This window comes from Adiantum capillus-veneris, chromosome 3 (assembly GCF_014529385.1).
Source record: "Adiantum capillus-veneris isolate H3 chromosome 3, ASM1452938v2, whole genome shotgun sequence".
Classification (NCBI taxonomy): domain Eukaryota; kingdom Viridiplantae; phylum Streptophyta; class Polypodiopsida; order Polypodiales; family Pteridaceae; genus Adiantum; species Adiantum capillus-veneris.
This window is the reverse complement of record NC_140933.1, coordinates 104,684,576-104,711,266: the sequence shown is the minus strand read 5'-3', so window position 1 is coordinate 104,711,266 and position 26,691 is coordinate 104,684,576. Positions and strand designations below refer to the sequence as shown.

The 26,691-nt window shown below is 46.4% G+C and overlaps 1 pseudogene across 1 annotated transcript in view; it reads right to left on the bottom strand.

Moving 5' to 3' along the window:
* Window positions 1-26,288, bottom strand: part of LOC147461441 (cytochrome P450 709B1-like) — a 64,482-nt pseudogene extending 38,194 nt beyond the window's left edge. The window contains exon 1 of the transcript XR_015187594.1: window positions 25,882-26,288. The product of XR_015187594.1 is annotated as a cytochrome P450 709B1-like (transcript). The remainder of the gene's footprint in view (window positions 1-25,881) is intronic.
* Window positions 26,289-26,691: the final 403 nt, after the last annotated feature.

The window sequence follows — 26,691 nt, the reverse complement described above, 5'->3', positions numbered from 1 at the left end:
CAAAAGAGTGACAAAGCCCACTACTAAGCCCTTTGAAGTACCACCACAGGAAGCGTCAACCCAAGCAAAAGTCCACCAGCCCCATTACCCCTACCTTCCCTTCAACCACTTCTACACCTCCCCAGTCACCCTCATCAATAAACTTCTCATCCATTGTGTTACAGCAAGCTCCAGTACAACAAGCTCCTGCGCAGACAGCCATGGAGGAGCTCACCAGCGTTCTCGCTAAGGTGAATATTAAGTTTTCGACTTTCAAGGGTCTCTCCACAGAGGATGCTAACGATCATGCTTGAAGGTTTGTTTCTCTCTGCAGAGGTCGTGGCCTCAACCGAGAAGATGCCTACTTAGTACTCTTCCCATCTACCTTGGATGGACTAGCACACAAGTGGTACAGTCAGTTTGCAGAGAACCACTTTACTACTTGGGCTACATTAAGACAACAATTTTGTGGAGCTTTCAGACCAGGCGACTTCCAAGAAAGGCATCTGGATGAGTTGGCCAACCTGATGCTTCAGCCCAAAGAGACTTTTGCAAAACTCATGACCCGCACATCTCTTGTTGCCAAGCTTCCTCAGCAACCAGGGGGAGTTTATGGTCAAGAAATGGGTAGAGAAGGCTCTTCCAAAGACTTCTCAGCAAAAACTCGGAGAGAATCTCCGACCTGACGCCAACCTAGAGGAGTTTGTTGCGGCTGCTACTAGGATAGAGGGGGCAAGGAAACTGTTTACCGACTCTTCTCAGGTAGAGACTGCCTCTATACTCTTGGAGAGTCCATCTGACCCTTTGACTTCTTTACGTAGGGAACTAGAAGCCCTAAAACTACAACACGCTCTTCAAGAAGAGAAATCGATCTCTCTTAGACAGGAGAAGCCTCCACATCACGAGGCTTTGGATCAAATCAAGAGAGAGATAAAAGAGCTTAGGTCTCAGCAGGAGACTAAGGCTATGGTATGGTGCAGCTCATGCCGCTCTCCAGGCTACTATATCAAGGGATTGCGGCAAATACAACAAAGTCTCGGTCCTTCTCTCCAACAAGGGCTAGCACCAACATCCAATATGGTTTCCCGATATGGCCATCCAAATTACATGCCACCTTTGCTCAATACCCCCACTGCACAAGGTATGTCAGGTACTGTTCCGTCTCAAAATTTTTATCATACTCATGCTCCCTCGGCCGCCCCTCATAGCTTCTACACCTCAGCTTCCAACTCCATACAACAAGAGCAGAGACCACCTCGTCCCCCGTTTCGTCCATCAAATCGGCCCATCTTATGCTACAAATGTGGAGAATATGGGCATTACCAAAGCAAGTGTCCTTTACCTGAAGGGTCTCCTCCTTGTCGTCATTGTCCGGAGTCTAAAGACCACTACAGTAAGGATTGTCCCAAGCAACGGGCATCCTCATCTTCACGCCCAACTCAGAACCAACAAGAATTCACATTCCCGAAGATCAATCTGATCACAGTGAACACCATCCCTCAGCCATCACCTGCTACTAATACGGTTAGGCCACAACAAGTGGGGGAGCCCGCTGGCGTCCTCACTCGAGCACAAAGAGCAGCTCTTGGTCTCAGCTTGCCAACAAGTTCATCTCATCCATCTCCACTGCCACAACCTGACCCAGCTGACGAGCCCTTCATTGGTACTAAGAGCAGGCCAGTCTATGCTTTCAGACATTGATGGAGCCTTCTTAGAAGCAGTGGCCGACTTAGAACAGGTCAAAGTTCAAGAGGAAGCCCAGATTGAAGGAGCTAAGCCCATAGCGGAAGCAATCTTGAAGAACACCTTTCAAAAAGTGTCCCTTTACGATATGCTCTGGCTCGATGCAACCCACACAAGTGACACCCTCTCAATCATTCAGTCTCTGTACCCAGGTGCCGGGCCTAGTGGCAGGCACCTCCCCGTACAACCCTCAAAGTCTTACATGATTTCTTATCGAGCTGCTCCCCTCACCGATTACAAAAGTCCTCGTCTCACTATATCTATTCTTGGGAATCAATCCTCAAGCGTCATAGTGGATGGTGGATCTGGGATCAATCTGATGCAAGAGTTCACGTCTGCAGCCTACCCACCCTACTCCATTCACTGTTACATTGGCCGACCAGAGGACAATCTATCCAGTGGGCATAGTAGACAAGGTGCCTCTGAAGGTACAAGACTTCACCTTTAACTTGGATTTTGTGGTGGTCAGTCTTCCTTAAGTGAAGGGAGGATTTCCTTTGCTTATTGGTAGACCATGGTTGAGGCACACTAAGGCACTTCATGATTGGGGAAACGACGCCATGTAGATACATACTCCTGGTTCCCCCATGCAACCAATTCGACTCGAAGGAGGCATGGATCCAGTTGTTCATCACATCTCTTTGGCAGTACAGTCCAACCCGGACTTCGAGCAGCCTACCCAAACTGACGGGTGACGAAGACCTAGTGCAGTGGTTGGAAGCTACCACATCGATGCCGTGCTATGTGGTCTCTATTCAAGCCTTGCCTGTGGATACACCCTCTTTCCCGGAACCTCAGGCTGGAACGGTTGACCCAAGTCATCCAAAAGAAAGTGTGTCGATCCCAGATGCAAGTGTGGTAGTTCCTCCTGATGGTCATGCTTCGAGTGTGTCCCTAATGGAAGTTGTCGGTCTTGGTGAACCTATAACACATCATAGAAGGGAAAAGAAATCTCCTCTGCATAAGTTTGCCACGTTCCACCTTTTCCCTCAACATCCCTTGGGTCTGACACCCCGCCCACTCCAAAGCACTCTGCTATGTCTAAAGACTTACCCTTCGAGGAGCTTCCACCAGGATGGTTACAAGAGGAGTATGCGGGGTTTCCAATCGATCAAACACCAGCCCGTGATGTCTTGAAGCTCCAAGAGGCAGCTCACTCTTCATTTTCTGAGGCACCCTCTCCAAGTACACCTCCTGATCCGGTCAAAGAAGTCAACCTAGGCGACCTGACAACCCTCAGAATATCCTCTTAGCCGCTTGGTTATGGGAGCATCCCGCGCTACTCAATTAAGTAGTCTCTTTCATGCACTCTTTTAAAGGTGTGTTTGCTTGGTCAAACAAGGATTTGGAAGAGATCCCACCAGAATTGGGTGTCCATACTATCCCTCTAGTTGAAGGGGCTCAGCCTGTCAGAGGCCAAGCTTACAAGCTCAACCGTATGTAGACGCTGTCAAATCAGAGCTAGAAAAAATGCAAGAGGCAAGGATGATTGTACCTGTGGAGCACTCTGAGTGGTTATCACCCATGGTGATAGCGCCTAAGAAGCAGTCCGATAAAATCCGTGTGTGCGTAGATTACCGCGCTCTGAACAAGGTAACTATCCCATACGGTTTTCCCACACCTTTCACTGAGCGTGTGCTCGAAGATGTGGCAAGGCATGTATTGTACAATTTCATGGATGGGTTTAGTGGATACAATCAGTTGGGCATCCATCCACGTGATCAGATCAAAACAACGTTTGTGACTCCCTGGGGTATTTTTATCTACACTAGAATGTCGTTTGGGTTGAAAAATGTTCCACCTTCCTTCAATCGCACAGTATATCTCATATTCTAACCCTTGCTTACGAATCATCTTCGCATCTTCATGGACGATTTTTCAACCTTCTTGCGTACTCAGTGTTCAACCCCGGTGGAAAATCTAGAGGAGTACCTTGCTCTTGTCTTTCTCAGGTGCAGAGAGGCATGCCTGAAGCTCATTCCGAACAAATGTCATTTTTTGGACACTGAGGGGCACACTTCTAGGCCATGTGGTGTCTGCTAAAGGTTTAGCGAATGACCCAAAGAAGATAGTTGCCATCTTGAAGTTACCACCTCCCATCAACCCAAAAGGTGTTCAGAGCTTTGTAGGCCACACGGGCTATCATCGCAAGTTTATACGCATGTATGCACAGATGGCTTGATGTCACGTGTACATCTAACCCTATGTGTACGTGGACAAGCTACTTGAAGACATGGGTTCAGTTCAGTTCAGTCAGCCTAGATTAGGAAGTGTTCTGGCACTTTTGTGAGTCTGTTCGCAGACCGTGCATCTCCAGACACTTACAGTAGATGCATATCCTCTCGTTGCACACAGCACGATCATCAGATTTCCATTAGAACACATAAGGAGCATTTCTACAGTGCATAGACCTATTTTCCAATCTGCTCGCAGACCGTGCATGTCCAGACACTTAGAGTAGATACATATCCTTTGGTTGCACACAGCATGATCATCACATTTCGATCAGGCGCATTTCTACAGTGCATAGACCTATTTTCCCTATTTTAGCCAATTTTCACTTATTATTTTTCAGTGACTTTTGTTGGGAACTAGGTAGGGCAATTTAGCAAGCCAAGTACATAAGAAACCCTAGCGCTAGCACTTTCTGGCAAAAGAGGCGGCAAGAACCGCGTGTTCAACAGGCACCTTCTCAGCAAGATTCCCCAACAGCAAACCTAGCGTTTTTGCCGACAGCAGAAGCCTAGCGTTTTTCATCAACAGCAGACCCTAGCGTTTTTGCATGGCAAATCAGCCTCGGTAGTATGAAACCACAGCAGGACACCTAGCATTTTTGCATATGCACAACATTCAGCCCTAGCGTTTTTGCATCAGCATGACAACCTAGAGTTTTGCAGATTCTCCGCGACAAGACCACAAGTTGCACCAACGTTTTCAGTTTTCAACAGTCAGACACCGCAATAGAAGTCTCGAACCTCGCAGATCTCACCTTCCCGTAGCAGATCCTCGACGCACGATCAAATCAACGAGCGTTTGCAGTTTCAGCCCGGAAAATGCAGATTTCGACATCTACGTTTTCAGCGTGTCGTTTCAACCATTAGCGTTTTCAGATCTCAGCTCGTCTCGCCGTCGTCCTCACCATCGTCGGCAAGTCCAAGCATTGTAGAGAATTGTGCAATCAATAGTAGACCGCTCTCGCCATAGAGAGTGGGGCCTTCGGAGGAGGGTTTGACAACATTCTGGTGTCATATTCTTCTCTCTCTATCTCTCAGTCTCAGCACCTTCATTCACAGTGTTTACCACTTTGTTTGTGATCATTTGCACTCTCTTACTAAAGGAACGGAAGGCTCTCCCTTTAGTAAGTAAAAGGAACCCTTGAGCACAGTTCGGAGCACTCATCTTGAGCAAAGTTCAACATTCACTTCCGTTGCACCTCACATTGGTATGAGAGCTTTGACAATGTTCTGTATCACTCAAGGAAAGAACCACAGAAAAAAAAAAATTGCTTGTTGTGGTCGCACGTAACCCAAGTCCTCTTGGGCGTGTCGATTCCTAATCGTGTTTTTGAAGAGTGACAGGAAACCCAAGAAAGAAGGGCTTGTCCAGCCTCCCCTTGTTTCTCTTTTCACTCATTGAGAGCGGACCATGCACTTAGCGGCCGGCCAATCAACGTGAGGTGGGAAAAAGCAACCTTGGTGTGAGCGCAAGGCCGCTAAGGGGTGCGCCCACAGGAAAGAGAAGAGCTTGGGTAAGAGAAGATCCTTTCTAACACAGATTGCAAGCGAAAGAGAACCTCAAGACTCCAAAACCTCAAGAACCTCAAGACTCGAGAACCCAAGAAACCAAGAACCACAAGACGCCCAAGTTCCTCGTGAACTTAAGAACCCACGACTTCAGTGTATGGTCATTACCTGAAGCGAAATGGATACTTCGCATGGAGGTGATGAGCATGGCAGTGGCGAAGAAGAATTTTCCCCACCAGGAGGTTTTTATGACCCTCCCCCTTCCCCATCTACGCCAAGGATTGCACCAGATCCTATGGAGGCTTTTGTCACGATGATGATGGACATGATGAGACAACAAGAAGCGTGGCACGAAGAAAGAATGGCAGCCTTAGCGCGTGAGCGCGAGCAAGCACGCTTGGCGGACGAAGAAAAAATAGCAGCCATAGAGTGTGAGCTCGAGCAACTACGCTTGCCGGCCACAGAAAGAAAAACAGAATTGGATCGCGAGCAAGTTGTTCATTCTTCATCTCTCATTTCTAATGTGAAGGCGAAGATTGCAAAGAATCAGGAGAAGGAGACTCTCTCAGTCTTTTCTTCTCCAAAGCACGACCCACATGATTTGCATAGTGATAAGCATGATGATTTGCATGATAATGATGTGATTACTCACAAACATGATGATTTGCAAAATAATGATGTGATTGTTCACAAGGATGATGGTTTAGTTGATGCTTTTTCTAGCGAGGCTAAACTCATTGCAGATTCGATCGATCACGACGAACCGATCTTGGCTCTAGAGTCGAGGTCCAAAGAACCCCCACAGGAAGTATTATGTGTTCGAATGATTAGTCAGCACCCATTGTTCAAGTGTTTCATTTGTGATGCTTTCCTGTATTTTAGTCACCGTCCTTATGTGATCCCTTTTCACAGGCATGCCATATTGCACGTTGAACACTATTCACTCATGAATGAGCGCAAATGTATGCGGATTACTCATGGAAAGATGAAATGTTTGCATTCAAGGAATTCACATTCCATGTCTCTTCCTTGGCATGACACAGTATCAGAAAGAGCACAAGAAGGATTGAGCATCCAGCATCGGCATTTCCATCGTGTTTTGCCACAATTGATTGATTTAGATCAGAAAGTCAAGATTCGACCTTGCGTGTGTTTGATGAACGGTTTGGCACTCCATCACTTTGTTCATCTGCATTGCATGCACAGTTTTTTCGAAGGAATAGTATTTTTGTAGTCACTTTACATGGAATAGGTAAGTTCATGTTTTTTGTGTTGAAAGTGGTTTCAAGAATTTTCATCCTCGGAGATTCTTGAAGAAGGTATATGCATTACTATAGACAAAGTTGAAGCACTGAAGGAGCCACAGATGAATTTGTGTCGCTTTCGGCGAGGCCCAAACAAGCAAGCGTTGCACACCTTTATGAAGTTCAAGTATCGCATGACCCACGCATCAGAGTGGGCCGACGAAGAGTATCTCCCTCGACGCCATACAGTTCGGTACAATTGCCTCACTTGGAAAAGGAGGGGATGTCACGTGCACATCTAACCCTATGTGTACGTGGACAAGCTACTTCATGACATGGGATCTGTCACCAGCGTGTGACTACTATCTATCCTTTTTGTTGATTTCTTTCTTATTATCTATTTACTTTCACTTTTTGGAAACACCCCTCGGGAAATCCTCCATTGCATAGCTAGTGTGGAACTGTCCAGAGGGAGTCCAGGCCTGAGGGCAAGAGAGCACTAAAGTTGGACAAGGACTATGGTTAGCCAAGTGGGGTCATTGACTAGCCAAACTGGAATCCTTTGTTACAGAGGCTACATTTCAGTTCTGGGTGTGGCTGCAGTGTACAAAGAGGGTCAGATGACCTAGAAAGATACAATGGCAACATCTCCTAAAATTTAGGGAACTGCTATTTTGAGACTTGAAAATGTGTTTGCGTCATTACCTCTGGAATGACAAGGAGAACGTTTTCTTACTCTGCCGTGAAGTCAGCTGGGCGACCGGTTGGGAGATTTTTAGGCGGCAACCCCGAAACGGGAAAATGCTTATAAATGTGCCAAGTGGCACCTTCTGGTGCACTTTCCTCATGCAAGAGAAGGGGGCGCTGATTTTAGAGAGGAGAAGAGCCTCATTTTCGGATTTTGTCACAGGTTAGGACCTATGGAGTGCTTGCTTTCCCTCTTATGCACAGTGCGGTGCCAGGAGTGATGCCCTGCACGCTACGCACTGCCCTCTCTCTCCTCTATGGCAGTATGTTATGCCCCTCTAGTGGGCTTTTCAATTGACCAATGTACAGTTGTGTGGGTTCATGCGCGATTGCCGAGGCAAGAGCCTCTTGCACACGTACTGGATTAGCTAGCGGCTAATCCCCCCGCAGGTACAGGTGAATTCGGAGAGGTTTCACGCCAGAAATCTCGTCCGATTCAAAGGGCAAGTAGCCCTACAGGTGCGGGAGCTCGAGGACTTGCTACGGATGCGACCGGCACGCGAAACGGAGCCCGAAACAGTAAATTACAGCCTGCTGTGTATTTTTGCAGGTTTAGGGTTTTGGCCCTAAACGGTCCCTAATACCCCCAAGAGGTTCGGGGACGCGAGGGGACCGCTGTACAGGTGATCTGGCGCATTTTCGGGGCTGAAAACAGAGAATTCAGCGTGCTGCAGATTCTCGCCAGGTCTTGCAAAGTGCCCGTATGCGTCGGGAAAGTCAGTCAATGCGTGGGAATACTGACTGTGAAGGGTCCTAATACAATTATGCTGCCGAAATCGGGCCGGAACAGTGGAAATCCAGCCGAGTTTGTGCGGGGCAGCTTGTAGGGAACCACAGCTTTTATTCCCTCTTTTGAACAATAAAGAAATACCGAAAAGGGTGCCTAAGTTAGGGGCCAATCTGGTGTCGGTCTACTCATACAGGTGCAATCTAGCAACCTGTATCCCTCTCCCCTTTGTTGTGTCTTGAAAGTACAGCTAAAGTGGACGACAAATTAAATGGGTGAAAGCAAATAAGGTTTAAGTTTAAAGTCTACCGCCCTTTTTGAAAGTACACGCCGGTTTCATGGTTCCATCGATGGGATTAAATCACTTTTTCCCATAGAAGTGAGCCTTGGTCAGTTTGGGCTTGAAGACACAGGGGATCATAGACCAGACACAAGGAATTGCAATTATAGCCATACAGAGGCTGTGACACCCATCATTGGAAAGTTGCGCCTACATATCCAGTCCTATGTAGATGCTGAAGAATTTTACATCATGCCACTGGACGGATGTGATGTGTTGTTAGGTATTCCTTGGTTGTTTCGTGTATAGGGAATCATGGATGCCTACAACAAAAAGATCAATGTACAGAGCAAGGGAAAGACTCACATTATGGATGTAAAGCTTAAAGGGGAGTCTATTCCCACTGTATCAGCTTCTGCTGTTACTTTTGTAATGAAAAAGCATCTTTCTTCGTACTTGGTTTTTGCACATGAAGTGTCAGATTGTGATGAATCAAATTTACATGTGCTAGATAAAGAAAGGTCAATGTTTTTACAACAGTATAGTGACTGTTTTTCCGATTCATTACCGTCTCAATTACCGCCAGAGAGACCCGAGGACCATGCGATAGATTTGGCGCCAGGCAGTAGCCCACCGAATAAGCCTCCGTACAGGGTTAGTGCGGCTCAGCAGAAAGAGATAATGGGCCACGTACAGGAGCTGTTAGAAAAGGGGCTGATTCAGCCCAGTTCATCTCCATTCTGTTCTCCAGTGTTGTTGGTGCAGAAAAAGGATGGCTCATGGCGTATGTGCATCGACTACCGTGCACTGAACAAGAATACCATCAAGAATAGGTTCCCTAAACCTAGAATTGATGATATTATGGACAAATTAGAAGGAGCAGCTATGTTTAGCAGGATAGATCTAAAGAGTGGGTACCATCAGATCCGCCTTCGATCAGAGGATGTGCACAAGACTGCTTTTAGAACGACGTTTGGCCTTTACGAATTTTTAGTGATGCCCTTTGGTCTCACAAATGCTCCTGCTACGTTCAATAGGATGATGGACAGAATTTTCCGTCCACACCAGCAGTTTGTTGGTACATTCTTTGATGACATGATAGTCTACTCAAAGAATGAAGAGGAGCATAGGCATCACTTGGCCATTGTGTTCAAACAGCTACGCAATCATAGGTTGCTCATCAATGCAAAGAAAAGTGAATTTTTTCTGGAAGAGATCCACTTTTTGGGACACATTGTCTCAAAGGATGGTGTCAGAATGGATCCTGCAAAAGTTGAAGCGATCAAGTCATGGCCAGATTTGAAGACGGTGCACGATGTCCGAAGTTTCTTGGGACTATGCTCCTATTACAGAAGGTTTATCCGAGATTTCGTTGAGATTGCTTCACCTTTACATGCTCTTCAAAAGAAGGCAGTCACCTTTAGATGGACACAGAAAGAGATTTCAGCTTTTAATCTCTTAAAGGAAAAGATGACTTCAGATCCAGTCATTGTCTTGCCAGATCTTAGGAAGTCATTTGTGGTCCAATGCGACGCCTATGGTAGTAGCATTGGTGCAGTGCTAATGCAAGATGGCAGGGTAGTAGCCTATGAGAGCAGAATTTTGCAAGGGCCAGAGATGACCATGCAAGTCTATGAGAAAGAGTTACTGGCTGTGATTCATGCGCTCTTAAGTTGGAAACACTACCTGCTAGGTGCAGATTTCATTGTCCAAACGGACCATCAACCCTTGCGATACTTCTTGACACAGACAAAGTTATCTGAGAAGCATATGCGATGGGCAAATATCTTGTCCATGTTCCATTTTCAGATTGTGCATGTGGAAGGCAAGAAGAACGTTGTGGCTGATGCCTTGTCAAGGAAGCCACAAATTTCAGCTGTGTCAATTCCTTATCATCATGAACTTGATGATATGAGAGAACAGTATGCAAATGATGAAGATTTTGCAAGGGTCTTCGAGCAGCTAATGGATGGACAACGTCATGAACACTATCTTCTTAAAGACGGGTTCATGATGATGCATGGCAGATTGTGTGTCACACAGCCATTGCGACGCAAAGTTATGGAAGAGAGTCATGTCCCACCGTATGCAGGGCATCGTGGTATCAATGCTATAGTTAAAGCGGTTGAGACATTCTTCTATTGGCCTACATTGAGAAGGGATATGGATGCCTTTGTGCGAGAATGCCTAATTTGCCAGAAGGTCAAGTTTGACAGGCAAAAGGCACCAGGATTATTGCAACCACTACCTATTCCAGATAAACCATGGGAAAGTATTGCTATGGATTTTATCTTTGATCTTCCGAGAACGCAGACAGGAAACGATGGTATTTGGACCATTATTTGCAGATTCAGCAAACAGGCCCATTTTATTCCTGTCAAGAAGAAGATAAAGCCAGATCAGATGGCACGTTTGTTTATGAGCAATATTTTCAAGTATCATGGCATGCCACAGTCGATTGTTAGCGACCGTGATCCACGCATGACAAGTTTGTTCTGGAGAGGCTTGTTTGAGAATATGGGCACCACGCTCAAATTCTCTTCGTCATTTCATCCTCAAACAGATGGGCAGTCAGAAGAGGCAAATTCTACTGTCCTAGATCTGCTGAAGTGTTATGTGTCAGAGCATAAAGGAAAGTGGGAGCAGTATTTGCCATTGGTGGAGTATGCATACAATAATACAGTGCATTCATCCACTGGCAAGGCACCTTTTGAAATAGTTGAAGGTGGCAAGAAAGTTCCTCCCATATTGCATACAAAGGACAAGATATTTGAAGCAGATAAGTATGTTCAGGACATGGATGAAATGTACAAGAAGGTCAAAGTGACCTTGGAAAAGACTCGGGCAAAGCAAAAGAAAGCAGCTGATCGTCACCGTCGTGAAGTGGTATATTCACTTGGTGATTGGGTGCTTTTGCGCTTTGAAAAGGCAAGGTTAAAGAAGATGAAGGGCAAGGAAAGACTGTTTCCAAAGCTCAGCATGCGTTACTATGGGCCTTTTCAAGTGTGCGACATAATCAGTGATGTTGCATATAGGCTGAAATTGCCTGACAGTTGGAAGATTCACAATGCGTTTCATGTGAGTCTTCTCAGACCCTATGTGGGTGATGTGCCAGAGGATATGCCAGCTGAAGATCAGCCGGAAGTCGAGGAACTTGACGAGATCTTGGTCCCGGAACAGATTTTGGCACATAAGGAAAGGAAAGTGAAAGGCAAGGTTGCTAGGCGTTACTTGGTAAAGTTCAGAAACTATCCACCAATGGATGCTAAGTGGATGGAAGAAGGTGAACATGCAGAGTCACCAACTGTGTTATCACTTTACCTGGAAGCCTTCGATTTGCAACCTACCTTGACCCCTTGAGTTTCAGAGCTACATGGATTGTCAGTGTGACAATGGCTTTTGAAACAAATGATGTACATGGTAGTTAAAGTGAGCTCAAATGAAATACCTGTTACATGAATGTTAGAGCTGTACAGATTGTCAGTTTGGCAATTGCTCTTATGGAATGTCCAAAAGTTTGGTTAGTGCTATAGAAGTGAGTATTTCTTGTCAGTTTGTCAAGGATACAGTAATTGCTTCTATTAAAGAGTACATGTGTAACTGCATTCTTAAACTGTCGATTTGGGTATGCTCGAAAGTGTTACAGGATCCAACGTGTACTATAAGACAGTGGCAAAATGTGCAGCTACCATTTTGTCATTGGAAAGTTAGTACTCAAAGCAATGACACAGTGCGAAGCTACCACTATGTCATTGGGACAGGGTTCACACGCAGGCAATACATGAGTCGCCGAGCTGTTGAATACACCAGGGTTGACAATGAGCATGTATGTGTCGTACATGTGTCGACGGGTGTTGAATACATTAGTGTTGACTGTGAGCATGTACGACATAGATGCAAACGAGGATGTTTGAGATTTCAAGAGGGGGGTATGTCACCAGCGTGTGACTACTATCTATCCTTTTTGTTGATTTCTTTCTTATTATCTATTTACTTTCACTTTTTGGAAACACCCCTCGGGAAATCTAACTGGCCTGCATTGCATAACTAGTGTGGAACTGTCCAGAGGGAGTCCAGGCCTTAGGGCAAGAGAGCACTAAAGTTGGACAAGGACTATGGTTAGCCAAGTGGGGTCATTGACTAGCCAAACTGGAATCCTTTGTTACAGAGGCTACATTTCAGTTCTGGGTGTGGCTGCAGTGTACAAAGAGGGTCAGATGACCTAGAAAGATACAATGGCAGCATCTCCTAAAATTTAGGGAACTGCTATTTTGAGACTTGAAAATGTGTTTGCGTCATTACCTCCGGAATGACAAGGAGAACATTTTCTTACTCTGCCGTGAAGTCAACTGGGCGACCGGTTGGGAGATTTTTAGGCGGCAACCCCGAAACGGGAAAATGCTTATAAATGTGCCAAGTGGCACCTTCTGGTGCACTTTCCTCATGCAAGAGAAGGGGGCGCTGATTTTAGAGAGGAGAAGAGCCTCATTTTCGGATTTTGTCACAGGTTAGGAGCTATGGAGTGCTTGCTTTCCCTCTTATGCACAGTGCGGTGCCAGGAGTGATGCCCTGCACGCTACGCACTACCCTCTCTCTCCTCTATGGCAGTATGTTATGCCCCTCTAGTGGGCTTTTCAATTGACCAATGTACAGTTGTGTGGGTTCATGCGCGATTGCCGAGGCAAGAGCCTCTTGCACAGGTACTGGATTAGCTAGCGACTAATCCCCCCGCAGGTACAGGTGAATTCGGAGAGGTTTCACGCCAGAAATCTCGTCCGATTCAAAGGGCAAGTAGCCCTACAGGTGCGGGAGCTCGAGGACTTGCTACGGATGCGACCGGCACGCGAAACGGAGCCCGAAACAGTAAATTACAGCCTGCTGTGTATTTTTGCAGGTTTAGGGTTTTGGCCCTAAACGGTGCCTAATACCCCTAGGAGGTTCAGGGACGCGAGGGGACCGCTGTACAGGTGATCTGGCGCATTTTCGGGGCTGAAAACAGAGAATTCAGCGTGCTGCAGATTCTCGCCAGGTCTTGCAAAGTGCCCGTATGCGTCGGGAAAGTCAGTCAATGCGTGGGAATACTGACTGTGAAGGGTCCTACTACAGTTATGCTGCCGAAATCGGGCCGGAACAGTGGAAATCCAGCCAAGTTTGTGCGGGGCAGCTTGTAGGGAACCACAGCTTTTATTCCCTCTTTTGAACAATAAAGAAATACCGAAAGGGGCGCCTAAGTTAAGGGCCAATCTGGTGTCGGTCTACTCATACAGGTGCAATCTAGCAGCCTGTATCCCTCTCCCCTTTTTTGTGTCTTGAAAGTACAGGTAAAGTGGACGACAAATTAAATGGTTGAAAGCAAATAAGGTTTACGTTTAAAGTCTACTGCCCTTTTTGAAAGTACAGGCCGGTTTCATGATCAGTCCAGTTCAGTCACCCTAGATTAGGAAGTGTTCTGGCACTTTTGTGAGTCTGTTCGTAGACCGTGCATGTCCAGACACTTAAGAGTAGATGCATATCCTATGGTTGCACATAGCATGATCATCAAACTTCCATCAAAACCCATCAGGAGCATTTCTACAGTGCATAGACCTATTTTCCCTATTTTAGCCAATTTTCACTTATTAATTTTAAGTGACTTTTGTTGGGAGCTAGGTAGGACAATTTAGCAAGCCAAGTACATAAGAAACCCTAGCGCTCGCACTTTCTAGCAAAAGCGGCAGCAGGAACCGTGTGTTCAACAAGCACCTTCTCAGCAAGACTTCCCAACAACAAACCTAGCGTTTTTGCCAACAGCAGAAGCCTAGCATTTTTCATCAACAGTAGACCCTGGCGTTTTTGCATGGCAGATCAGCCTCGGCAGTAGCAGACCACAGCATGACACCTAGCGTTTTTGCATATGCACAATATTCAGCCCTAGCGTTTTTGCATCAGCATGACAGCCTAGCTTTTGCAAATTCTCCGTGACAAGACCACAAGTTGCACCACCGTTTTCAGTTTTCAGCAGTCACACACCGCAGTAGAAGTCCCGAACCTCGCAGATCTCACCTTCCCGTAGCAGATCCTCGACGCACGATCAGATCAACAAGCGTTTTCAGCGTTTTGAGCGTCGTTGTTGCATCGTCATCATCGCCGTCGTCATTGACATAGATTCAGAATTCAGCAGATAAAGATCTGCAGATTTCAGCCATTAGCTTTTTCAGATTTCAGCCCGTCTCGTCATCAACCATCGTCGGCAAGTCCAAGCATTGTAGAGATTTGTGCAATCAATAGTAGACCGCTCTCGCCAGAGAGAGTGGGGCCTTCGGAGAAGGGTTTGACAACATTCTGGTGTCGTATTCTTCTCTCTCTATCTCTCCATCTCAACAACTTCATTCACAGTGTTTACCACTTTGTTTATGATCATTTGCACTCTCTCACTAAAGGAACGGAAGGCTCTCCCTTCCGTAAGTAAAAGGAACCCTTGAGCACAGTTCGGAGCACTCATCTTGAGCAAAGTTCAACATTCACTATCGTTGCACCTTACACTCAACCATTGACCCGACTCACTAGTGCTATTGTACCCTTCCAATGGTCAAAGCTGAGGCTGAAGCATTTGCATACCTCCACAAACGCCTCATTGAAGCACCTATTCTAGTTGCTCCCGATTGATCTATCCCTTTTCATGTGCATACTGATGCCAATCAACTAGTTGTGGGTGTTGTGCTGACTCAGCCTAGTAAGGAGTACAACCTGGATCGCCCTGTTCACTATGCAAGTCGCCTGCTCACCAAAGCAGAGCGCAACTATAGCACCACAAAAGGGAAGGTTTGGCTACTGTGTATGCTCGACAAAAATTTCGCCATTATTTGTTAGGGGTCCACTTCACAATTATTACTGATCAACAAGCCCTGCGCTATCTGCTTAATAAGCCACAAGTTGCAGGTCGAGTATGGCGATGGCTACTCTTATTTTAAGAGTTTGATTTCGAGGTGGTACTCAGACCCGGCAAACATCATGTCCTTGCTGACCACCTCTCTCGCATCCCAACTAGTGAAGCAGCTATGCAGGGGTTGCGGATGACTTTCCCGATAGCAGTCTCTTTGAGGTGGATACCACTTCGGAATGGTACGGTGATGTCTTGCATTTGCTCTCTACTGGCCTGTACCCAGAGAATGCATCTCCACTTCAGAAGAGACGACTGTTGTTGAAGTCTAGGCCATTCTCTCTGATTGGAGGCGAGCTCTACAAGTCAGGACCAAATGGTATTCTGAGGCGGTGTGTCTCCCCTCATGAAGTTGAATATATTCTGAGGACGCCCACACTGGTCCCACTGGTGGCCATTACCCTCGTCATATCGCTGCCCAGAAGATTCTCCGAAGTGGTCTATGGTGGCCCTATGTTTTTGGGGATGCAATCGCCTATGTAAAAGTCTGTGATGTGTGTCAGCGTTATGGACCTAAACCAAGCAAGCAGTCCAACCGTCCTCTGCAAGTCTCTATGGCATGGCAGCCCTTTGAGAGATGGGGAATGGATTTTGTGGGTCCAATTGGTCCCCCCGCCCAGCCAGGTAATCGGAAGTATCTGTTGGTGGCTACAGAGTATGCAACCAAGTGGCCAGAGGTACTGGCGACAACTGATTGCATTGGCAATACTGTAGCCAAGTTTCTGTATGAAAATATTTTGTGCAGGTTTGGATGTCCCTTAGAGATCACCAGTGATAGGGGCAGTCACTTTGTTAATGAAATGATTTCAACCTTGCTCGCCAACTACAAGATTTTTCATCGTAAGTCTTGTTCCTATTATCCTAGAGCAAATGGGCACGCCGAGAGCACCAACAAGGTTCTGATAGCCCTTCTGCGGAAAGCATGTCAACTCCATCCAGCGTCTTGGGCTCAAGCTATCCACGGCACCCTTTGGGCATACCGCACTTCTTTCAAAGCCACAACCAATCACGCCCCATTTCAGTTAGCTTTCGATTTGGAAGTGATAGCACCCTTCGAATTCAACTCACGATCTCCGCGAGTAGGTAGTCTGTGTGCCAATGGGGGTTTGGGGTCTTCCTCTGTCTCCCGTCTCTACCTTTTGGAAGAAAGCAAAAGATTGGCTTCTCAAGCTTTGCAAGCAGAGCAGCTTCGTCGCAAAACATGGCATGATCGCGATCTTCGTAAGCCAAAAATCATGCACGGATCACTAGTGCTACTTTATCAAGCTCGATATCAGAAAAAAGCAAAGAAGTTGGTCCCAGCCTGGCGAGGACCATACAAGGTGCAAGAGATTCTACCCCAAGGGGCCGTACAATTATCCACCCTAGAAGGAGTTCCGTTGCCTTAGTTAATGGGTCTAGGATCAAATGCTATCATTCAGTATGTTGACGGTAAAAACGGTTCTCGAATCAGGTGTTGATCTTACTAGCCGCCTCCTCAACCCTAAACTTGATCTTGATGTTCCCTATCACTATCTCAGATACCCTCTCCTTCTGCTGCTCTGGTGGGCATGGTTCTAGATTTTGTATGACTCTTTCCTTCACTTTTTCTTTGTGTGTTGGTCGTATTAAAGTTGATCACTCTTGTTGTGGTTCGCTTTGAGGTCCTCCATTGTAGTTGGTTGTTCTTCGATTAACTCTGCTCACTTCGTTGACTTTTTTTTCGCCTACCCACTCTCTCAACCCTTACTAATGAGTTACTAACGCTTCTAATGATCTCTAGCGCTCCTCACATGGCACTAAGTTCTCTTGCTCTTTATATAGGTCTCTTTGCTCTTCATTTGGGTATCTTGTGGGTGTGCCATTTACATGTTCATTAGCAATTTAACTTCGCATTTTCATATACCACGGGATTCAATACTCACGTTACCCATATCTTCCGATGAGTTAGATTACCTCATTCTCTGCTTCCCTGTTAATCTTTCCATGCTTCCATGTTGTTGCTAATCTTTCCATGCTTCCATGCTGTTGCTAGTCCCTTTGCCTGTTGCTTGATGCTTCTGGTGTACTCACAAATTGCTCTAGGAATAATCGCATCTTCCTCTCCTTCCCGCCTTCTAGCTTGTTGGTATGATCGTGCTCGCCCTGAAGCTTAGTTGTGCTCGCCTTTGGCCTCGCCCTCGCCCCCGCCACTGTCTGGTTTCATCCTCGCCCTTGTCTCGCTCCCGTCCTAGACCTTGGCCTCGACCTCGCCCCTGTTGGCCTCGCCCTCGCCGTGCTGGCGTAGGCCATCGCCTGTGCTCTCGCCCTCGCCTTGCCGTGCTGGGCTCGACCTCTCCCCTGCTAGCCTCGCCCTTGCCTGTGCTCTCGCCCTCAACCTTCCTTGCCTTGACCTCGCCCTCGCCCTGCACCGAGCGGCTGGCCTCGCCCTCATCCTTCGCAGCTCGCCTATGATCGTGCTCGCCCTGAAGCTTAGTTGTGCTCGCCTTTGGCCTCGCCCTCGCCCCCGCCATTGTCTGGTTTCATCCTCGCCCTTGTCTCGCTCCCGTCCTAGACCTTGGCCTCGACCTCGCCCCTGTTGGCCTCGCCCTCGCCGTGCTGGCGTAGGCCATCGCCTGTGCTCTCGCCCTCGCCTTGCCGTGCTGGGCTCGACCTCTCCCCTGCTAGCCTCGCCCTCGCCTGTGCTCTCGCCCTCAACCTTCCTTGCCTTGACCTCGCCCTCGCCCTGCGCCGAGCGGCTGGCCTCGCCCTCATCCTTCGCAGCTCGCCTCGTCAATTTGTTTGCCTTTGCAAGCCACGTAAGTTTAAAACCTGACTTGGCATTTATTTTTACCTCAGCCAAAGTAAGCCAAGCCAACGTATCAAATTTAGCCGTCGTCTCAAAGTTCACGCACTTTCTTTGCATATGACTTTCAGCCCGGGCCTGCATCTCACGAAAAATCTCAGCTTCCATCGCCAAGCCTCCTCTCTCTCCGTGCTCCCTGGCCACCCGAGCACTGAATAGCACTCTGAAACTGATCTTTTGAACAGCGTTAAATTCACACTTGACCTTGCTACAGTAACACTAGTACCTGTACAATGTATTTGGGTGTGGTTGAGAACATGTATCTGGGTGTGGTTTAGGGCGCCAACTCTACTCAATTGTGGAAAATAGTTGTAGCTGTATCCAGGTGCCGATTGAGCAGCACATGTTTTGGATGATTCATCAATTGCAGACTTGAATTACAAAAAATTTCTCTGATACATTTTATCATTATGGTTCGTACTCGGAATCGCGAGCAGCACCTCCAGTCGAAGCAAGAGTCCTCTGCCTCCTCTGGGGATAGCAGTGAAAGTAAATCAGACTATGCCCCGAGTTCAGAGCAACTGTCCGAAGAATCTCCCGAGGAAGATACACCCCAATCAGTCACTCCTAGCAAGGTCACCACTCTCCAGGTGCCCCGTCCTTCTGGTGCCATCTCGAAGGTACCCTTACTAATGATATATCACTTACAGGCGTCCAACCTAGTACTCAAAGATGTTTTTCCTCAGTAGCAGTTACTACACCTTGGTCTCCAAAATCTGGCTCAAGTCGATATGTCTTGCACTATTTCCAATGCCAAGCTGAGTGCCCTTTTACTCACGTTTCCGAAACTAAATGGAGTTACTCTTACAGTGGAGGATGTTGGGCGTGCGATGGGGATACTGAATGTGCTTGCACTTTGCCCACCACTAAAACCTTCTCCAATCTCTCCCCTAAAGACACTGCTAATGCGTGCCAAGAGCTGTTGCTACACTCACATGTGGACTATCACACGAATCAGCAGTTGTACTCCATTCTACAATATTACTTTTTATTGTGCACGCACCGAAAAGAGCAGTGGTTCCTTCCTCTCTAGTTATATGTGATGCATTTTTTTGTCTCTGCCACTGTCTGCCCTATCCATTTCACCATCTGCTCTTTAAGGCGCTGCAGGACAGGGCAAATCGATTTCGGACCCAACGAAAGGGAAAAGCTAAGAGTTTTAATTGCTATGCAATCCCCATTATGTATTGGGTAGTGCAATCTATGCAACAGAAAGCAAATGATGCCATAGAACAGTCAGGCCCATCCAAAATGTCCAAAGGGAAAGGCACTTTACGCGAGAAGGCTAAAGTACAAAAGGACTCAATCAAAGAGCTAGCATCAATACCATTCTCTGAATCACAGGTTAAAATCTCTGACGTCGATACTACAAACCCAAGAAATGTGAGCATCACCACTTCCAGGGCCACCTCTACATTTACACCACCTATTGTTAGTGTTGCAGGCATCCAAACACACGCTCCAATTGTGTCGGCAGTACCACCTACTACTACTACTACTACTAGTGCAGGGGCACATAGGAGTAGTGCAGGGACACCTAGCTCTGGGCAACTTGACATGTTTGTCAACTTTTCGCCTCAGGCCGACAGACTTCTAGATGCGGACGAGCAATTTCAAACTATTATAGATGCAACCATCTCCTTGCAGGGTACTAACGGCCTGCATCGCGTTGTATATGACAGTATGCAAAGGGAAGTGTGCAGCCACCTTCAACAATCGATAGATAGGGATATGTTAATTGCTCAGGCTCAAGATCGCATAAGAATTCTCACTCAACAGGTACAGGACCTCAAACACGTAGTCCACACATTACAAATGCAGCTAAAAGAAGCAAATGATATGGCCACAATTCAGGAACTTTCCCCTATGGTAAATTCAATGTGTCCTTCCTGTGCCCAACGTCAGTCTATAGCCGTTTCACAAACAACTACAGCTACAGCTCCAAGTTCTACGCAAGTTCCTGCTATGGCACTACAAGCGGACGCTTCCAAAGATCATTCGGGGGATTCTCAAGCAGTTGAGAAACCACCACCTGCTATGGAGTCTGGGCACCCAAGGTCTGCTTCCTCACAGTTTCATGGACCCTTCATGGCCTCCCTCTCCCAATCCACCTCGTTCCCTCCTCCCTTCTATAGCGGCTTCCCTTGGTTTCCACCAACTGTCCCACCTTCCCACCCTACTCAGTCTATTGCTCATGGGGTTGCTACTCCCTATCCAATGTATCCTCCTCATGGCCACTACCCTCCAGCATACACCTAGTCTCCATCTCCTTACCCACCTTTCTACCCACCTCCCCCTCACCCTCCATCATCCGACCACGTACATAGGAGTATACCTGGTTGCAGCTCTTTCAGTTCTCCACTCTCCGGGACGGGGAGTGGTCTTGTGACAGGCAACCTGTAGCTAGGCTACAGAGTCACTCTATACGGAAAGACAGTTACAGTTGGTCGTGGGTTCACACTTGGTGGACTTGACACTGGGTAGTAGGTTCACACTCGTGGACTTGACACGTGGCAAGAGTGGTGGTTAGGACGACACAGTGGCCCTTTCTTCTCCGCCACAGTTTAGGGATATGTGCGGCTGGACAGTCAGAGATATTTGATTCATCTGTTGAAAACCTTTTTGGGGGGTTGTATATATTCTCACATTGCTTCAATCGGAGGGATGTGTCTAGGTATAGTTTTGAGTCTAGCGTTAAGTCAGTCTACGTCACACACAACACCCTCCGTGCACATCTTGAGCCTTGACACCCCCATTGTACATGTGAGTTATGGGCTTGGGGCAAAGTGTATGCTGCCATGCCAGAGTCTGTACTGGTCCACCTGAGTTAGTCGAGTCCCATGTTGTTCAGGTTCTATGTTGAGTCTGTCGTTCTATTGAGTTACTTGTTGTTACACTATTCATTGTCTGCAGTGTAGTGTTTTCATTTTGTTAGCCTTTTCATTCTGTTGGAGTGAGATTCATGCACATTGCACTAAGGAGTATACACAGTAGAAAGCACGGCATATTATTCTCGCTACACTCTCATTAAGGATCCGCCTCTGCAAGTGCTTTGTAGGCTCCTCTTGGGATTTAGACATGTGCCGCCATTTTGGATCCACAATTGTCTAAAGAAGTGGATCTCTAAGCTTGTAGAGCCTCTGCAAAACCAAGTAAATGTACGCAAACCTAGTTTTGGAAGGTCGTACCATATCCAAAGTGCTATGGCTGCGGAAAGTAGTAAGAGCCTAATGCTTTTTGCTTAAATACGTGGTGACCTTTGTAGCATCTGCAACTATGGGCTGCACCCATGAAAGTTTCCCAATATCCTCCATAAGCAAATCCAAACAATGTGTAGCACATGGAGTCTACACTATGCCGGGAAACACTTGCTCGACCATCATTCCCATTGCCCTGCAATTAGCCGCATTATCTATCACCACCTGCACAACATTCTCCTTGCCAAATGGAGCCGAACATACAATATTGTGCGTATTCGGTACGTAAGGTACACAATCCTGTATGGATTGAGGTTTAAGGTACGTAAAAATACGCACTACTAGTAAAAATCCCTTAAAAATTAGGAAGAAAATAGGAATTTCATGAGAGAAGCCTACAAATATATCACTCTATATGTCTAAATGGCCTTAAACATCAATCAAGTGACCTACCATGGTCCATGATACGAACTTGGGACACTATACCACATTTCAATAATAGCAATGGAACTTAAGAGGGGAAATTTATTTATTAAAAAAAAAAAGTCCGTATGGATTCAATCCGTAAGGATACAGTCCGTACTTACGTATGGTCCAACCTTGCTCCTTGCCAACCTCCTGTATCGTTGCTTTGATGTGATATAAACTCAGTTGTGATCTTCTCCCCTGCTTTTCCTGCATCCACAGCACGCAAGAAATAGGTGCCCAAACAAGAGGACACAAGAATATTTATTATGTGGCGTCTGCGAATGTCGGCCCACCCATCTGAGATAATGGTGCATCCAAACTCATACCATCCTGCTTTCACTAAAGTAAGTGCCTTTTCAATTAAGGCCTTTTGCTCATCTAACAAGGTGGTCCGCATCTTGGTGTAATCAAGACCGGTCCATGTGTCAGTAGGCCCAACCTATGCAATTGCTTTTACCATTCTTTTCCATTGATCTGTGTGCAAAACATTGAAAGATATGTTGCACTCAATAAGAGTGCGACATATCTCCATCTCTACCACCCTCTAACACTCTTTAACCCAAGTCTGCGAAGAGATGCGACTAGGCAAAGTGGTCTGCTTTGGTTTGTCAGATGTACCTGTATCACGTGGCAAGAGGTCATCATCGTTGCCAACACATGCCCTCTTTCTACTAGCAGGGGGTTGGGTGGAAGCCGAACCTTCTCCCACCTATGTCTGCGTTCCCAAACTCTCCAACTCTCCAAAAGCATCGTGTAAAGCATCCTACATGTTGGGAGTACCTTGCACAGTAGGTGCAGCACCCGGAAAATACTCCTCAATGAGTTGCTCCCTAAAAGGCTTTGGTATTTTTTCACATGCACCAATTTGATCAGTGCACCCAATGTCGGTCAAGTGCCTCTTGACTCACATTATGGTACTAGTGTGCTAGACCCCGCAATACTTGCATTGCCATAATCGTGTGTTTGCTCAATACGTAAGTGTGGAGCTGCCGGTTGGGGTTGGGGTTGGTCTTGCGCAACATGATGAATTCCTGCGAAGAGTGCAAACACATGAGGAATAGAGCGAGGGGGTTGCAAAGAGTAAGCGCAACGTAGGAAGAAAGAGTGGAAGGAGCATATGAGAGAGTGGAGCTTACCTTCTACGCGGGAAAGTCTCAAGTAGAAGTCTCTATGCTACTGTCTGTGAAGTTCTCTGCAAAAACTTGCTCTCTAGAAATCTGGAAATCATTAGTTGCAATAAGTATTAAGTTGTAACCTTTGGCTATTAGCATTCCAGACCACCCAAAAGCCCAAAACGGCTCGCGTTCAGATCCCACACCCAATCACTGGAGTTTCGCGCAAATTGGACAGTACATCTGGTACTGTACCATACGATTGTGGCGTACGGAAAGGTACTGTACGGACGAGCGGATGCAACCTTGTATGTACATATGTTATACCATAATATGTGATGTTATGGTTAAAATTCCAAATTTTGGAATTAATTTGTTGTACACTTTCAAACTATATGTTTTGTTTGGGTATCTGTGAGGTAGAATGTCTGCAACATTTTATCTATTTTCAAGAATCGGGGTGATAATGATGGTTAGAATGATGAATTCAACGCATGGAAACATCTATGAGAGATCAATGAGGCCTAGATGTGATGGCTAAATGATTTAGTGTGATCACAACTCATGTTTGAGGTCTCAATGGGGACTAAGATGTCCATGTAAATGTTAATTGCTATGTGTTCTTTTTACTAGCACATGCTTTGAGATCGTATTATGTTGTGAGTGATGGTCAAAATGCATGTATGCATGCAGTCATTGCCAAAAAAATGGTCCATAAAAGGTCTAAAATGATTGGTTATTCTCTAATATAAAATGTTGAATATCAAACAGATCTCAGATCTACGACCACAAAGTGATATGTGTGTATGGTGTGCTAAGTATCCCATACAAATTACCCATGATTGAAGTAAAGATATCGGAAAACTCATAAACAAATAGTTGCTCTACAGCGATGTGTAGTATTAACCGCACGCTATCTCACTTTCTTCTATGTAATAAATATACCACATCTTTCAATATGAGCCATAGTGTGGCATTCTCCCTAAACGACAATTGAGTCTACAAATTTGGCTACAATTTCAAGAAAGCATTTTAATGCCAAAACCCCATGCAAGGAACTGCAATCCAAATGTGGATGGATGTCACAGGACAGCTGAGACGACCTGTGAAAGCCTTTGAATTGGGGCACCCATTTGGAGATTCATCGGGTGGTCAAACTTTCTATAACCTCCAACAAAACCAGGAGACAGTTAAATGAAAGTGTCATGTGTCACGAGGACGTGGCAGTTGCTAACTTGAGTTGTTGGTTTCTTTCCGATGATTTTTGTTTGATTTTTGGGACCCTCTTTTTGAAGTTGCAAATGGCCGCACATTGTATGGCCAGTGTGAAACAGTAGTTTCACCCGCAGACAGGAAGTTGTACGGCATTGGAATTCCAGTAGTAAAAGGGTGCCTAGGCTCAGTTCAAAGTCATCTAAGTCCCCTCGCCGCACTTAATAATCTGGTGGATACTAGGAAATTAACTCCATAGAGGCACGGCGACAAGGTGGGGTCACCCAGAGAAAATCACCTGAGAACCGGGATACATTGCATTTTTGGACGACCGGTGAGAGTCCAATGGAAGCATCTGATCAAAATTTAGGAAACTGGTATTTTGGGCCATGAAATTTGCTCGCGTCATTAGCTCCGGAATGACAAGAGAAACATTTCATTACTCTGCCGCTACTGAGCAACCGGTTGAGATATTTTTAGACCAAAAGGTCCAAAAGCAAGGAATAATGCATGAGTGCCACTTAGGCACATTTTTGGGCATTTTCCAACTTACGAGAGAGAAGCATTAAAACAAAATGTGGGCTGCATTTTTCAGCCGTATGGTGGATTGTTGCAGGTACCAAAGCTACTGTGTGCTTGCCTACCCTCTACGTACAGTGAAGTGCAAGACCTGAAGCCTTGCACAACATTCATTGCTCTCTCTCTCTCCTCCATGCAATCATGTGATTCCCCACAAGAGGGCTCTTCATTTGACCTATGTACAATTGTGTGGATTCATGCACGATTGCCGAGACAAGAGCCTCTTGCACAGGTACTGAATTAGCTAGTTGCTAATCCCCCGCAGGTAAAGGTGAATTCGAAGAGGTTTCACGTGAAAAATATTGTTCGATTCAAAGGGCAAGTAGCATTCAAGGTGCGGGAGCTCGAGGACTTGCTACAGATGCGACCAGCTTGCGAAACAGAGCCCAAAACACGAATATACAACCTGCTATGTATTTTTGCAGGTTAAGGGTTTCGGCCCTAAAAGGTCCTTAATACCCGCAGGAAGTCCGGGGTCGCGAGGGGACCGTTGTACAGGTGATTTGACGCATTTTCAGGGCAAAAAACAAAGAATTCAACGTGCTGCAAATTCACACCAGGTTTTGCAAAGTGTCCGTATACGTCGGGAAAGTCATCTATTGCATGGGGATACTGTCTGTGAAACGTCCCAGTACAGTTATGCTGCCAAAATCGGGCCAAAACATGTCACTTTCACCCCAGATTATGCGGAACATCTCGTAGAAAATCACAGATTTTATTCCCTCTTTAAATACAATAAAGAAATACCGAAAGGGGCGCCAGTCTTTGGGGCCAACAGGTGTCGACGTCTGCTTGGTAGCGCTCTAGCTTCCAAGCCATGTGTGTTTGAAGTATCAATTCCCGTTACAGATTTTCTTTTGCAAAGTTTCTCTGTGTCCTAAAGTCTGAAGTAAAGTTTCGGGTGAAAGCCTACGTCTACCGCCCTTCGGGCCAATTTCAATCATAATTAGCCACAGAGCGCAATTAACAATCCACATGCATTAATCAACAGTTTCGCCTAACATCTTTACACTGTTCACACATCAGAACGCATTTACAAACAGTATTTAAAGAAATTCTCGTTTATGGATTTCAACCCTCACCTTGATGGAAAAGAGGAGCACATACCATACTGTTTAGACCATACAGAATGAGTAGGGAGGGCGCGAGGCATAATATCATGGGTGATGTGAGGAAAGGGAGAGGCTCGGCTGGCTTTGTTCAGGGCGGAGATCTCAGGATAGTTACCCAAAAAAATGCGGTAAGAAGGGCCGCTGATTCCTTGAGCTCTCAAGCACTTCTGAATGCGCAACGGCGCCCATACAAGCAAAGAAAGTGCCTTGTGTGTGAGAAGCACCAGAAAAAGCAAGAGCGGCAGAGCCGCTACTGTCCACAAGACCATAGCGAAGCAGTCTAGAGCTGCACGCGAAGCAGAAGAAGCTGGGCTCTTTCAGCTCCACACGCTCTATGCTGCTGTCATTCATGCTCCACAGAAGGGGCGATCACAGCCTTCATTATTAGCAATGTCCACAGTTAAAACTTTGAAGTACGGTAGGCCTGGCTGCTGCAATACTTTAGGGCGTGTACACATTGCCAGTTGCAAAAGAGTGGGTGCCCAAAATATGGCAACTGCCAACCAGGGCTAGGGAAACATTTTTTGTGGCAGACGTTAACTTTTTGGCCTGCTAAAGGCCTAAGGTCGCGTTCAGACCACACGGTCGAAGAGGAGAGAAGCAGCTAGTACCCTGCGCTTGTTGGTTCATACGACACCGATAGAAGAGAGGAGACGAAAACAAGGTTTTGCCATACAATACAAGCGCGCACTCGCAAATTCATTGGTCTGCTCAACTATATTTTGTCTTGTTCTGTGCAGTAATACTCTCTTCCGAGGGGGGGTAGCGAAAAAGAAATGGCAGGTCACGTGGCCGCATTCGAGCT